Genomic DNA, 14,396 nt, shown 5'->3' on the forward strand with positions numbered 1-14,396 from the left:
TCTCTGTACAGCGCTGCTGAATTAGTGGCGCTATATAAATGGTGATGATGATGATGATGATGCTATTGTGTAGAAATGTTTATTTCTTAACTTCAACACACTGTCTAAGTGGCTTTTATAATTCTCTTATCTAGCAGACAACAGATAAAGGACCCTGGCTGTAGGATGAATATATATCCTATATATTGCTTAAGTGCAAGTGTTCTAACCTGTTTGATAGATTTACTTATGAGATGTACTTATTATTCTGTTTTGCATTTTTAAAACCAGATTTTCCTTTACAGGATTATTATACTTTCAAACAAAAGGCTTCCATTAAATATATTAGGCCCTGACATACATATCTTACCAACACAACATGATAACTGTAATCTTTAGTTTAGGAAATCCAGTGATGTTTGGCCTCCTGTGAAATAATAATTATTACTTTCTTCTGGGTAACAGATACTTCTGTGCAGTATTGGGTCTGTCTGTCCTCTCCCACTTTCATCTGCATTTGGTGTTACCTTCTCTGCAGGTATTAGCCCTCGTTGTAGCTGATGCAACCGGGCTACAGGCTGCTTAGTGATGATGTCTCAAGAGAGAGAGAGAGAGACGACAGTGCTGAGTGTAGCTATTGGACCCATGTGTGCAATGCACGATGCACACTCATTGAGTGTAGAGTTGTGTAGAGTGTGCCCTTCTCCCCACTAGAGCTGCATTAAAAGATACAAAGCAAGAAATCTGGTGCTGGGATTGACAGAAGCTCACACAAAAGGTATTTCTCACCATAACAAAACAAAGACGCAGACACATCTCTTAGGCAAATATTAGCTTTATTACAGTTATGATTTCAAAATGGAATTATCATTTAGATTATTATAGGACATTGGTAACTTATTGGTAACTGAGGAAACACAGTACAATATTTTATCTGCAACTTTTTATACCTGCCAGCATGAAAAGATCCATGACCATTTAAGTTGCTTATTGTATATATTTATTTATTTTATACGCACGGAGGAGGTGTAGAGCATGGTGATTTTGTAGTCATGTGATGGCAGCACTGAACAATCAGCCAGCAGTCTGTCACTGGTTCCCAGTAACCTGTCGGTTGTCGTTGTCAGAAATATAGATTCATCCCAAAATGTGCCTGCCCCTCCACTGTGTATTACTAAGAGTTAGTCTGGGTACGCACTACAGATATTTTCTAGCAATGTGTTATCTATAATGATTTTACCAACGACTGAAAAAAAAAATAATTCCCGATCAGCAGCCGATTCATTGTACACACTATGCACGTTTTACAAGATTTACCTTCAGATCTGTGCCCTTCATCTGTCATAACCATCAGCTGAAAAGATTGTGACTCTGTAAACTCTATGGCGATCCTGATCGTGATACACACTGCAGGATTGGAACGACATCGTTCCATCGCTGAACGAGATTTTTAGTCCGGTTTAAAATTGAAATGAAATAATACGATGTACTTTGGAAGGACTATTGCTTATCATTTCAGGGTACACACTACTGTGATATCAGGCCAATCAGTTGTTTATCGTCGTTTGATCAGTTGAAAACACTGTAGCCTTAAGCTGGGTACACACTACACGGTTTTCGTCCAATAATCGGCTCAATCAGCCGACATACAACCACTCGTTTAAAAGTCGGGTCAGTGTGTGTTGTGACACGATGGTCGAAAGTCTTCCCAAATGGACGATTATCGCCTCATTTGGTTGGTCGTACCATTTAATATTTTCGTTCCAATCTCGTTTCCACTGTGTAGTGTGTATAAACTTCCGACTGATCCACAACAGTGAGTACGAAATTACAGTCATTGCTCACGACAACATGGCTGTAAAAAGTCGCTAAAGGGACGTCCGCTCTTCCCTTTATCGTCCTAAACAAGGCTAGTGTGTATGCAGTCCATGGACCGAGCGATCGGAACATCGATCGCATGTAAAATCGATCGGCATAAAAAGTTGGTGGAAAATTATGTAGTGTGTACCCAGCTTTACACTTTAACATCCTTAATTGAAATAATTAAAGAGTGCAGGACACAGACCTTTCACCACCAAATATTAATGTCAAAATCAGGAATGTCCTCTGCAAAACAGGACAACCAGTCAAGGTCAACTGTCTCTTCATCAGATCTGCAAAAACATTACAATCAATACATAAGGGCGCTATAAAACGTGAGCGCTATCGTCCATAGAAAAGGACATTACCAGTTTAGCAAACAAGGCCGAAAAAAGTTTTACATATATTTTCCTCTTATCAAGCTCCTCCTAAACAATCACTTTACAAAATGCACCAATTTGGAGAACACACTACAAACGTACACCTGTCTCCTCCTGGATTAGAGGTGAGGTCATGAGATTTTTGTCAAGGTACAAAATCACTGATACGTTTTATAATACAGTGTGTTGACCGGGTTCATGCATGTTCTGCCTGGCTGTTTATTTTAATTGGCCTTTTTTTTTTTGCATAGTTCATACTCAGTGACGTGTGCTTAACTTTGAACCGATCCAGATATTAAAAAGCAGATTTGTCCTTCTGGGAATTCATTAGATATTCAAACGAACTTCAGAATTTGTTTCTGTTGCTCTTATAGCACCTGTGTTTAAATGCACAATTTGCAGTTATTATTTTTGTTTGGTAATGACTTTGATGTATTGGTTCTATTATGATAAAAGTCCTTAGTATGTCTTGAATATTTGAGAGGTGGAATTTCTACGCACCTTGTGCTATGATGTCAGCCAGGACATCTTCTGAGACTTCCTAGAATCCTGCTAATCTCCGGGGGAAAAGTTGCGGAATGAGAAAGAGCGAAGCCTGGAACACAGAGATTGTTTATATGGTTCCTGGGTTTGGAATCACTGTTTATTCCAGATCTTTCAGCGCTAAGAAAACATCAGAGCTATTTCATTGCCCTGCCATGTTTTCCTTCAGCCTATTATATATTCTCTGTTACAGATATTGCTACTATTTCAGATTATGTAACACAATGACCTTGTTAAACAAAAAACAAACAAGAAAACTGTGATATATTTATTTAGTTGAAGTAACAGTCATAGTATAAATAGTGGCGTAAAAGAAAATATAGCTATTCTCATAAGCTTTTAGAATTTATTTATATTATACATCACACACATTACATTCAGGGGTGGTATCTATTATCCAAAATGCATGTATAATAGGATTTTTCAAATAAGGGGCTTTTCCATGATTTGGACAAATATACCTAAATTATACAAAACCACATTTATATTAACCCTTCCCTTGTCTGTTGTGTTTATAACATTACCTTTGTTTTTATATTATGTAGCAGTGATTGTAGGAGGCGACACCTGGCGATTAGGTCTGTGTGTATGTCATTACCTCCTCATATTGTGCAGCAGTGCTCCTCATAGTGACACTAGGAGGTGACTAGTGTCACTATGGAGATTATGTCTGTGTATATAACACTCCTCATTATATTGTGCAGCAGTGCTCTGCGCAGTGACTGTAGAAGGAGATTCTCAGTGATCAAGGCTGTGTGCATGACATTGCCTTTCACATAATATTGTGCTGCAGTACTCCTCACAGTGACTGTACGAGGTGACACCTGGCGATCATGTCTGTGTGTATGACATTACACTCCTTGTTATATTTTGCAACAGTGCTCCTCACAGTGACCGTAGGAGGCAATACTCAGTGATCATGGCTGTGTGTATGACATCCCCCAACTGTGTGTTTGACATCCCCCATTCCCCAAGTTGAATCTTGGTGATCATATCTGAGCGTATGACACATATCACCCTCCTCAATACCTTGTCTAGCAGTGCTTCTCACAGTGACTATAATAGATGGAACTCAGTGATTATATTTGTGTGTATAACAACTTCAAAGAGCATCATTAGTTGATTTTTCAGAACTTCCTGGAAAACAGAATTCTGGTGAAGAGATCATACAGTGGCCATAGAGGGCTGGTACACGGTGGTATGCCATATCCCCACTTCTCCTACTGCCATCATTGTAAAACTGTCAGGAAAGTTTGGCAACCAGTTGGAAAGAGGGGGGGGGGGGGGGTGAGATTTAGAGCAATAGAGGGAGGCCGTGGAATGGTAGAGGGACAAATCCTAGTTTCAGGCTGTAATGTACTTTCAGTATAGCTCTCAAACTCATTAATGCTAACAAACACGCAAACACCTGTGAAAGCTTCTATGTTACGTACTTGCAATTGCCTGAGGTGACACTGGGAACGGTATCCAAACCTTCCCTTAAACGAGCAGAGTTCTGTCCAGCTCTCCGTGAAAATCAACTTCTCACCCAGCTCATCATCCTGGAATCAACTTCAAATACAGGACCATAATAAGAGAACTTCAAGGACACTCGTGTACTATGGTGGAGTGAGCTCTATGTGTAGGGTGAAGGCAAAGATTAAATAATCTGAGTGTAAGATAGTAAGTAATCATGAAATTAGGTGCTGAATTACAAACAAATTTTCTAGTTATTGTTAATATATCGTATGTTAATTTTGCTCTAGTACAGGAGTCTAGACTGTAAGAAAAGAGAGCTATAAAGTTGCAAAGAAACTAGAGAAATATTTAATATTGAGGATTTATTCATCATCATCATCATCAACATTTTTTTATATAGTGCTGGTATATTCCGTAATACAGCTTAAAATAGAAGTAAATAGAATTGATCGTGAACCAGTTTTGTATGGTAAATAATAATAAGGCAATATTATTAAAATTTGCAAAGTCAAGAAAATGTAAATTATTGCACTCACTAAACAATTTGCTCAAAAGGTGCAAATAACAGATAATATTATAGGATCATTTCACCCACCCTCCCTAAGGAACAGAGCAAAAGCTCTAATTGTCAGACAAAAAGAGACACTTCTGCTATTATTATTATTATTATTATTATTATTATTATATTATATGTTTATTTTTAGTGAGACACATTACTCAGCAATACTGAACAGTAAGGAAAACAGAGACTGCACATGGAAGTTTTAGGTAGACAAGCAGGAGCCGACAGCAGGTAGACAGGTACCTGCTTGAGAAAGTTTAGATTCTAGTGGGAAAGGAGCAGTAACAAGCTGTGCTCAGTGTGACTGGTGCCAAGTGGGAGTGTGGTAGGCTTTTGTAAGGAGACAGTCAGGTTGGGTGTGGTAGGGAGTTCCATAGGTGAGTATCGGCACAGTGAACTCTTAGAGTTGGAAATAAAAGGTGGCTAGGAGAGAGAAGGTGAGGCACAGGTCAGAAACTGATCTAACAGGTCAAGAGGGTGAGTATATGGAGAGGAGGCCAGAGATTTAAGAAGAGACAGTGTTTTTGAGGGATTTGAGGATGAGAGTGAAGAGTTTGAAGTGGATTACGGAGCCAATGTATGCATGGATTGTCCTCTCTCGTCAATCCACCAAATGTGGATTGACGAGAGAGGACAATCAGTCTCGCTGCACCGTTTAGGAAAGACAGTAGCATACATAGGTAGGTGAGAAAAATGCCAATTAGAAGGCCGGCCACTGTTGATGAGGCAGGAGGTGATGAGAGAGGGGACAAGAGATGTGGTGGCATCTAAGATGGGAAGGGGAACATTCGGGCAATATTGTGAAGGCAACAGGACTACAAAAAGGATTGAATGTGAGGATTTTACCAAGGTACCGGGAAATTGGGCGCAGTGTGGTGTCATTGAGATTGGGAGGTTTGGTGACTCTGGAATGGACAATTTTTTTTCCCATTTTGGACATATAGGAGTGAGCAGTGAGCAATGTTGTAAGATGAAAGATTGAACTTGTAATGGAGGTAGTCAGCACTGGAACGAGATTTCATCCAGTGGTGCACTCCTCTCTTGAATACTATCCATTGTTTCTTCTTAGAGAGATAATTGTTTCTCATTTGGATCCCTGGCTTGGGCTAAAGTCTTGGCTGTGTCTTATTTTGGATATTCGATGGTCAAAGTCTAAACTAGCGACATTTAACTTGACACAGGTTTTGTGGTGGAGCAGGCAGTTTCACGGATGTGTAAAGTTACGGTGATACAATCTACGAGTTCCATTCTACACTGTATTTGTAAATTTGCATTTCATTGAATTAATAATATATGAATGGACCTGGGACATCGGCAATCACTTCATTCTTCTGCGTCGTGTAGGTCTGTGGATACTTAAAGCCAATTTCGACCAATGAAACTTGTGAAACTTTGAGGCCAAATACAGAACGATGCGAATATTTCACAGAACACTTTTGAAAATGTGCCTGGTCTCTACGGTTCAGGATACATTTGCTAACCTACACCCATAATCCATCCAGGATTCAATAAAATTACCATGAGCATTGTAAAAGCATTTATCATAGTGATATATTGATCAGTAATCTTACAAGTTGTCAAGCTGCGCTCACATTCCACTACACGCAGAGTATCGCACCACCGTTGGATATAAGACTTCCTATTGGCATGAGCCCTAAAGCTACCCCATAATCCTACACATTGTAAAAGCAAAACTCTGCGGTGTTTCTAAGCAGTTAAAGTAACATTGGTTCTTTTTTAAACTTTTCAGCAAATGTCTATTTCATCCGGCTATAAAACTATAGATGTGATTATTGCGTATTTCTAAATCCCGCAGTGCCGTAGCGCAACCACAGAAACTTAAAACTCGTGCATGCTAGCCCAGAAATGCAGACGCTCTGTGCAATCCTCTTCTTGATCAGCTCCCTCTAAAAGTGAACTGGTTCAGTCATTTGCTAAGCAGAGGGGAATGAAGGCACGCAGAGCACCATGACTGACAGAGTGTAATCGCTTTAATGTGGCTTTCTTTCAAAGAATCAACATTTTTATTGTGATCCTAACTGTCTTTTACTGCTGCGGCAGTATCCAATTTTTACAGACTTTTTAATGATAGCCCTCTGGGGCGGAAGCAGCATGAAGTTTATTACAAGCGAACAGAAAAAGACCCAGAGTTTGCGATGACTATGAAATGATGTCACATACAAATTAAGGACATGTGCAGACATTTTAATTAAAATAGATAAAGGGGAAACTTTCTCTACTTATAAGCACGGGTTATGTTCACATTATTTTTTTTTTTTACATGTTCTTTAGGCAAAGGTCATGTTCTGCATGTTTGCTTTCATTCATTTTACTGGAAGGAGCCCAGGGGCGGACTTACGAAAACTTTGAAAAGGGAAAAGTGGAGGCGTTGCTCATAGCAACCAATCAGATTCTAGCGATCATTTATGTTCTACATTCTAGGAAGTGACAGCTAGAATATGAATGGTTGCTATGGGCAACACCTCCACTTTCCCTTAGAGTTTGACAGCCAAAAGACAAAATATCTACCATAAACATTGCTTCTAGTGGTCAAACATTCATTAGTACAGCAGATTTGATCAAACATTAGGAATTTTGACCCTCTAGTATATTTTATTAAACAAAAAAATTTAGAAAACAAGAAATATTTTAAAATAGAATTTCTTTAAAACAAGATATTAACACAAAATTCTATATCACAGATTGCTCTACCATCTACCAGTTGGGGTAATTTTGCTTAGCATAGCGGAATGTCCTGGAAAATCCTGGCAATGATTTAGCCCCCAAAATTGAAACACATTAAACAGAGACAGGGAAAACTTATGAACAATGGGCCTTTGCCAAGCTAAATAAACGCGGTTCATAAGCTGCGGTCAAAAATGTCTCTCTTTCAATATGCAGTGAAAATATTCTGCCAACATCTCCCATGGCATTATTGTATAAAGCAGTTTTTTCCCCTCCATAAGACAAGGCAGTCTCTATTCCAGAAGCCTAGAATTATGTTGGAATTGGGTAACATGTCAAGGTAACCTCTGAGATTTTTTTTTTATTTTCTCGCATGCTGAGCTGTTCATGAGGTGTGTCAGGGCTTCTGTGCAAAACTGATTTTTTTTGTTTTACATTTGAAACCTCGTTCCAGAGTATCAAACACGTTCTGGTTTCTCTATCCAAAACTGAGGCTTGGCTCCCGTCGAAAGCAGTCTAAAGGCTCAGAGCAGCACATGAAAAATAGTATTGAATTGTTGCCATGATTTTTTTAAAAAACGGTATCACCAACCCTCCTTCAAATTTTAGCTGCTGTTTTTATTTTTTTTGTCCAAATTGAAAAGAGACTTATTCCATTTATTTCCGGGGTGGATGAGAAGCTGAAATATTTATTTAACCAGATGTAACAAATAAATTTAACATGTCAATGAGTGAATAATGAAACGGAACAATGTGAAATGCATGCTTAGAGTTTGGGTCTTGGCTGATCTTGTTGATCTTGGCTGATCTTGATGTTGTTTTAGCAAGCAGAATGGTAGACAATGGTATTATTGACTTACAGGGCTTATAGAATCTTATATGTCGCCGTTATACAATTTAGGGACAATGCCCCCATGTATCCTTTCAGTGATTTCCAACCCATCTGAGGAGCCCCATTATTGGCTGTCAAATGGGAGCGGAGAGAGCTGTCAGCCCTGTAAATCAAAACTGCAGCAGATTTAAAAGGGCACTCAATGTGTGTATATATATATATATATATATATATATATAAATATATATATATATATATATATTAATAAATGCAGGAACTGTGGACAATTCCAGGGGGCAAACGCAGGATTTGCAGAGAGGGGTTTCCACACTACGCCGCCAGTGGGCGTGACCAGCATGCATGGGGGGCGTGGCTATAATTTTAGACAGTGCTTGGCTGCTCTCCAACTCTTCCTATCCCCATAATATACATGGGCAATGCTGTGTGCACTACTGTTAGGTGCACACAGCTCTCGCTTTTCAAGCAGAGCGATGTGAAGCAGGAGAAGGGTCCAGTCACCTCCATTATAAAGTGCCACAGGCTTGGAGGGGGGTTCCAGGCACTAGGAACCCCCCCCCCCTCGGTTTGCCTATGAATTCACCCCTGGTGATCCACAAACCTATCCCAGTCAATATGGATTGGGTCCTCTAGCACTGTCAGTTCTTTTCTCTTCTGCCAATATTGATGGTACCCTAGTTGCATTCATAACAGCAGAGAATGTACAGAGATAGACAACCTCTTTAATCCTATACCTGGGAATAGGAATATACGGAAGGGAGATCATTGAACTGCAGGTATGAGTAAGATATACATTGAAAAGACATGTCATTGATTAATACAACCTTTATCGAGTGCATGGGACTGTGCACTCCCTACTGTAAACTATTAGGATATTATAAGTCACTGATGAATTCTGTGACCATAGAAAGGCGTTGTTCGAAGTGACTTGAAACATGCATATTTATTTCCAGTTGGAAGTGCCTTATTCCTGATAATTCACAAGCCTTCCAAATGAACACCAATGACAATGAACTCACAGAATTTATCAGCCACAACATTAACACCACTGACAAATGAAGTGAATAACATTGATTATAACAATGGCAAGCAGTGGGATATATTAGGCAGCGAGTGAACGGTGAGTCCTTGAAGTTGATGTGTTGGAAGCAGGAAAAATGGGCAAGTGTAAGTATCTGAGCGACTTTGACAAGGGCCAATTTGTAATGGCTTGATGGCTGGGTCAGAGCATCCCCAAAACGGCAGGTCTTGTGGGGTGTTCCTGGTATGTAGTTGTTAGTACCCACCAAAAGGACAACTGGTGAACCGGTGACAAAGTCATGGGTGCCCAAGGCTGATTGATGCACGTCGGGAGCGCAGGCTAGCCCGTCTGGTCCAATCCCACAGAAGAGCTATTGTAGCACAAATTGCTGAAAAAGTTAATGCTGGTTATGATATAAAGGTGTCAGAGCACACAGTGCATCGGCCCTTGCTGCATATAGGGCTGCATAGCCACAGAATGCTCAGAGTGCCCATGCTGACCCCTATTCACTGCTAAAACAAAAATGCCTACAATGGGCACGTGAGTGCCAGAAATGGACCATAGAGCAATGGAATAAGGCGGTCTGGTATGATCAATCACGTTTTCTTTTACATCATGTGGACAGCCGGATGTGTGTGCATCGTTAACCTAGGGAAGAGATGACACCAGGATGCACTGGGTGAAGAAGACAAGCTGGCGGAGGCAGTGTGATGCTCTGGGCCATGTTCTGCTGAAAAACCTTGGGTCCTGGCTATCATGTGGATGTTAATTTGACACGTATCATCTACCTAAACATTGTTGCAGACCAAGTACACCAATTCATGTCAGAGGTATTCCCAGTGCCGATGCTAGGATTGACGGCGCCCTAGGCAAAATTTTGCGGCGGCGGCGGCCCCCCCGCCCCCTGCGAACACACTAAAAAAAAAGTAGATTTTACTTACCTTTCCTTTCTTTCCTCTAGCTGATCCGCGCCTTCTTCACACAGGAGTGATGCATGCTGGAAGGGAAGGGGGGCGTCGGGAAAGAACTTTATTCACATACTTCAACGGTGCGCCGCGGAGACTGAAAAACAGCGGCCGCTGCAACCCTCTCCTGAGCCGCTGACTAGATTAGAAAATCTAGTCAGCGGCGCCCTGCAGGTCCCGGCGCCCTAGGCAACTGCCTAAGGTTGCCTAATGGGAGCACCGGGCCTGGGTATTCCCTGATGGCAGTGGCCTCTTTCAGCAGGATAATGCACCCTGCCACACTGCAAAATCTCTTCAGGAATGGTTTGATGACAGAGTTCAAGGTGTTGACTTGGCCTCTAAATTCTCCAGATCGCAATCCGATTGAGCATTTGTGAGATGTGCTGGACAAAGAAGTCTGACTGATGGAGGCCCCACTTCGCATGTTACAGGACTTAAAGGATCTGCAGTGCACTTGGTGCCAAATACCACAGGACACCTTTAGAGGTCTTGTGACGTCCATGCCTCAACGGAGCTGATTTGTCAGCATGAGGGGGTCCTACAATATTAGACAGGTGGCTTTAAGGTTGTGGCTGTTCGTTGTAGTCTGTCCATCTGCTCTGCTGTTCTGTGCATGTATGGGGGCCATTTCTTGAACTTGAAGCCCAAACAGGTGTGCATTGCCAATGTGTTATCCACCGTACGTGCTCAGACAAGCGAAGCTAGGTCCTCTGGGGCTGATGAAACAGCATCATGGGCTCCTCCCACAGCAGTGATGTCACTATTAATTATACTATGAACAAAATATATATTGTGGGACATTTCTGAAACTGCAGAAAAAGTTCTGTAACCAATCAGAGATGACCTTTCTAAACTGTGATAACAGATAGAATCGGATTGGCCGCCATGGCTTTCAGCACAATTGTGCACAGTCACCTATGAATCATCATACTCCTGGGGAGCCAGGGCAAATTTGCTCTCTGCTCCCTACCCGCCCTGCCTACACACAGGGGCTCATTTTTGGGGGGGAAATTAAACATGGCGCCATTATATGCATGTAAGACATTTCCTAAATGAATAGGCAAATAATTTAGAAACTTCCACTCCTTTAATCACACTAAACGAGCAGATTATAAAATCGCTCAATGGAAAATTGAAAAAAAAAAACTATGAAAGCCGGTGTAATGGTTCACTCTATATAAATACATTGTTTTCCGAGCAGCAGTCTTACTTGTGACTGTGTTGTATGCCAGCAGCACCTGGGGAAATCAACAGGTTGTAAATTAATTAGGAATCCGCTAAGGATTTTTCTCCAATATTCTGCTAGTAAGAAACAGCCTTGGGGAAAAAAACAGTTTCTTGGATTCAATGCACGGTGGGGAAACCTATAAAGGTGGAAGTGTATTTTATGCCAGATTTAATATTAATGTTTTACTGCCGTATAGTGTAGGTAATTGAATATAGGTCTAGTTTTATTGCAGCACTCATTAGCTACCATTTGCATGAATGAGAAAAATGAATGCCCAAGTATCATTAGACTGGACTGGTATAGGCAAAATAACCTAATGTATAATGCATAATAAATATAACACAAGCCCTATATATAAACTTTGTGATGTCATCGTACTGTAGAAACTCAAGTTTAGCGTCTCACAAGACAGCACACAACAATCGGATCATACGCAAGTTACTTTCTGACCGCGTTTACGGACATATCCTAATTTCTTTGAGTGACAGAAACATTGACTAATCCTAAAAGAATACAAAACGCTTAGAAAAATGTTCTCTGTGCATCTATATTATTTAATATATTAAAAAGTTTCCAATTTAGGCGTAGCAGTCACCGACCACACATTTTGCGATCTGACTGATGTGTATGGCTACATGGCACAGATCCGGTTATCCAGATGCCCGATTGAACAACCAAGTCATGGTGCCTTGCATAGGTTCGTTCACTTCCCAATCAGAATCATGACCCCAACATACACAGTGACGGAGCTCATTGCTTGATCCTCTATAGAAAACAGTGAGAAGACCACACATGGGGGTCTATTTACTAATGACCGCATAATATGAATGAAACTTTTCAATCCTCATCGCATAGATGCGGATTGAAAAGTTTCTCATATGTATTAAAAAATCAACACAGGAACAGCCGTTCCGAAAAACGGCTGCTCCTGTGAAGATTAACACTTACCTGTCACTGAAGTCTTTTTTTCTCCTCCCTCTGCGGTGCTGCTCGGCCCTCTTGCAATCCCTGTGCGCATGCGCCGACCAGTAAACTCGGGCATGTGCACAGAGATCCCTGTCTGACGGAACCTGAGGCAAGTGTGGAGGGATCACATGATCCCTCCACACATGCGCTGTGCAGCCCTGCTCGTCAGAGCAGCGCTGTTTTCAGTGAAACTTTTCAATTATGGTAATGTACGCCAGCTTCAGATGGCGTACATTACCATGATTGAAAACTAAGTATCAGTCATTGATACATAGCGTTACTGAGCACTTCCCATACACTGTTATGTGGAGTGCTCAGTAAACCGATGAGAGAAGCAAAGCAGCAGATATCTGAGAAATCTGCTGCGATGCTGCAATAATACATAGTAATTTAGTGGTAAGTCCCCGAAAACTGCTGTTTTCGGGGATTTACCTCTAAATTAGAGGGGAGAGATCTTTGATAAATAGGCCCCTAGGTGCGATAGTTGGTCATCGTTGGTCAATTACCCCTTCCTATTGCAATCACACCTATCCCCTTCAATCCCAATAACACACATAATTTGATATATAAATATTAACGTTGAAAGAGCGTGTGTACTTGCTCTTTAAGGCTTTATTGAAGCATTAAAAATGGTTCGCTGCAAAAGTCCAAATTTGAGATAATCAGTTGCAGTTTCGACTTATCTAGTATTTGTCCCTTGCCAGAAAAAAAATAAAACATTTTAAACTCATCATTTAAATTGGCTGAACTTTGCATTTCAAAGAAGAGAGAGAGAAGAGTCTTGAGAAAGACCACAAGTTTACGGTAACCACAGTTATTCCACCAATTGGCGTCAGCAGGAAGTGTTTCCAATTGTCCAGCAAATCAGATATCCAAGACATGGAGACACTTAAAATTGACGTCATGTAATAGATCCAGATTAACAAGGAATTTGATCCTGAGATACCTATAGTAAGGGTGATTCATTTTAAAGGGTGTTCCTCCAGTCACTTCCCCAATAGTACCATCATACAGTCAACCAGATTAACTCCTCACAAGAAAGGTTCTTCTCAAACCCACCAGATAGTGAACGTCTGGTATTAATTTACTATGTGTATGCTGTTTGGAATGTGTATCGTTAAATTACAGTGGGAAATAAATAATGTAGAAGGGTCGTAACCAGGTTATTCACAACCAAAAGGAAAGTAAAACACCATTGTTTCAATTTACGTAAAATGGCAGGTAAAATAAATTCCTATCATCAATTTAAAAGATCAAGTTATCAAAAATAGTTATATAAACATAGAAAATCTGGGTCTACAGAGACGCTTTGAGTACGGAAGGTCAGAGAAAATGCCAATTGCGGCTAACCGCAAAATCAGGCATTGTAGGAGAATAAGTGACGTACAAACCATGGAACATGTATGTAAACTAAAGTAAGACAATTCTGGGAATATATCTTATGTAATGACACCAATCAAGTTAAATCCAAATTCATACAGCTTTGTCTATCTTCCATCTCTTTACTAAACTTAAAACAGTAAAAAATACTTGTTAAACTGAAAATAGAAAACAGGTAATAATATTGCCAAATATATGCGGTAATTTATTGTCATACAATAATTTCATACAAATACTTGGTTTCGGGTGAAAAAAAAGAAAAATCACTTGATGCAATAATAATATAATTAGAAACGTGCAATGTATGTAAACAAACAAAGAATGAGGCAGAAAGTAATCAGTACATTATAAATCCCATATTTATATCCTTTAGATAAATAAATCTCTCCATCTTACCAAATTAATGTAATGCTATACCGTGCAAAGTAAGACAACTGTACAAAATCAATATTAATCTCCCCTCACAGCAAATTAATTAGAAAACAAATTTACAATTATTATTAGTTACACACCTGGTGC

At 40.2% G+C, this 14,396-nt stretch overlaps 1 long non-coding RNA gene across 1 annotated transcript in view; it reads right to left on the reverse strand.

The window, feature by feature from the left end:
* Positions 1–2,722: 2,722 nt before the first annotated feature.
* Positions 2,723–14,396, reverse strand: part of LOC142157613 (uncharacterized) — a 37,403-nt gene continuing 25,729 nt past the window's right edge. The window contains exons 3-4 of the long non-coding RNA XR_012692525.1: positions 4,196–4,313; positions 2,723–2,814 (exon numbers count right to left, since the gene is read on the reverse strand). This is a non-coding gene — a long non-coding RNA (uncharacterized LOC142157613). The remainder of the gene's footprint in view (positions 2,815–4,195; positions 4,314–14,396) is intronic.

Source organism: Mixophyes fleayi, chromosome 5, assembly GCF_038048845.1.
Source record: "Mixophyes fleayi isolate aMixFle1 chromosome 5, aMixFle1.hap1, whole genome shotgun sequence".
NCBI lineage: Eukaryota > Metazoa > Chordata > Amphibia > Anura > Limnodynastidae > Mixophyes > Mixophyes fleayi.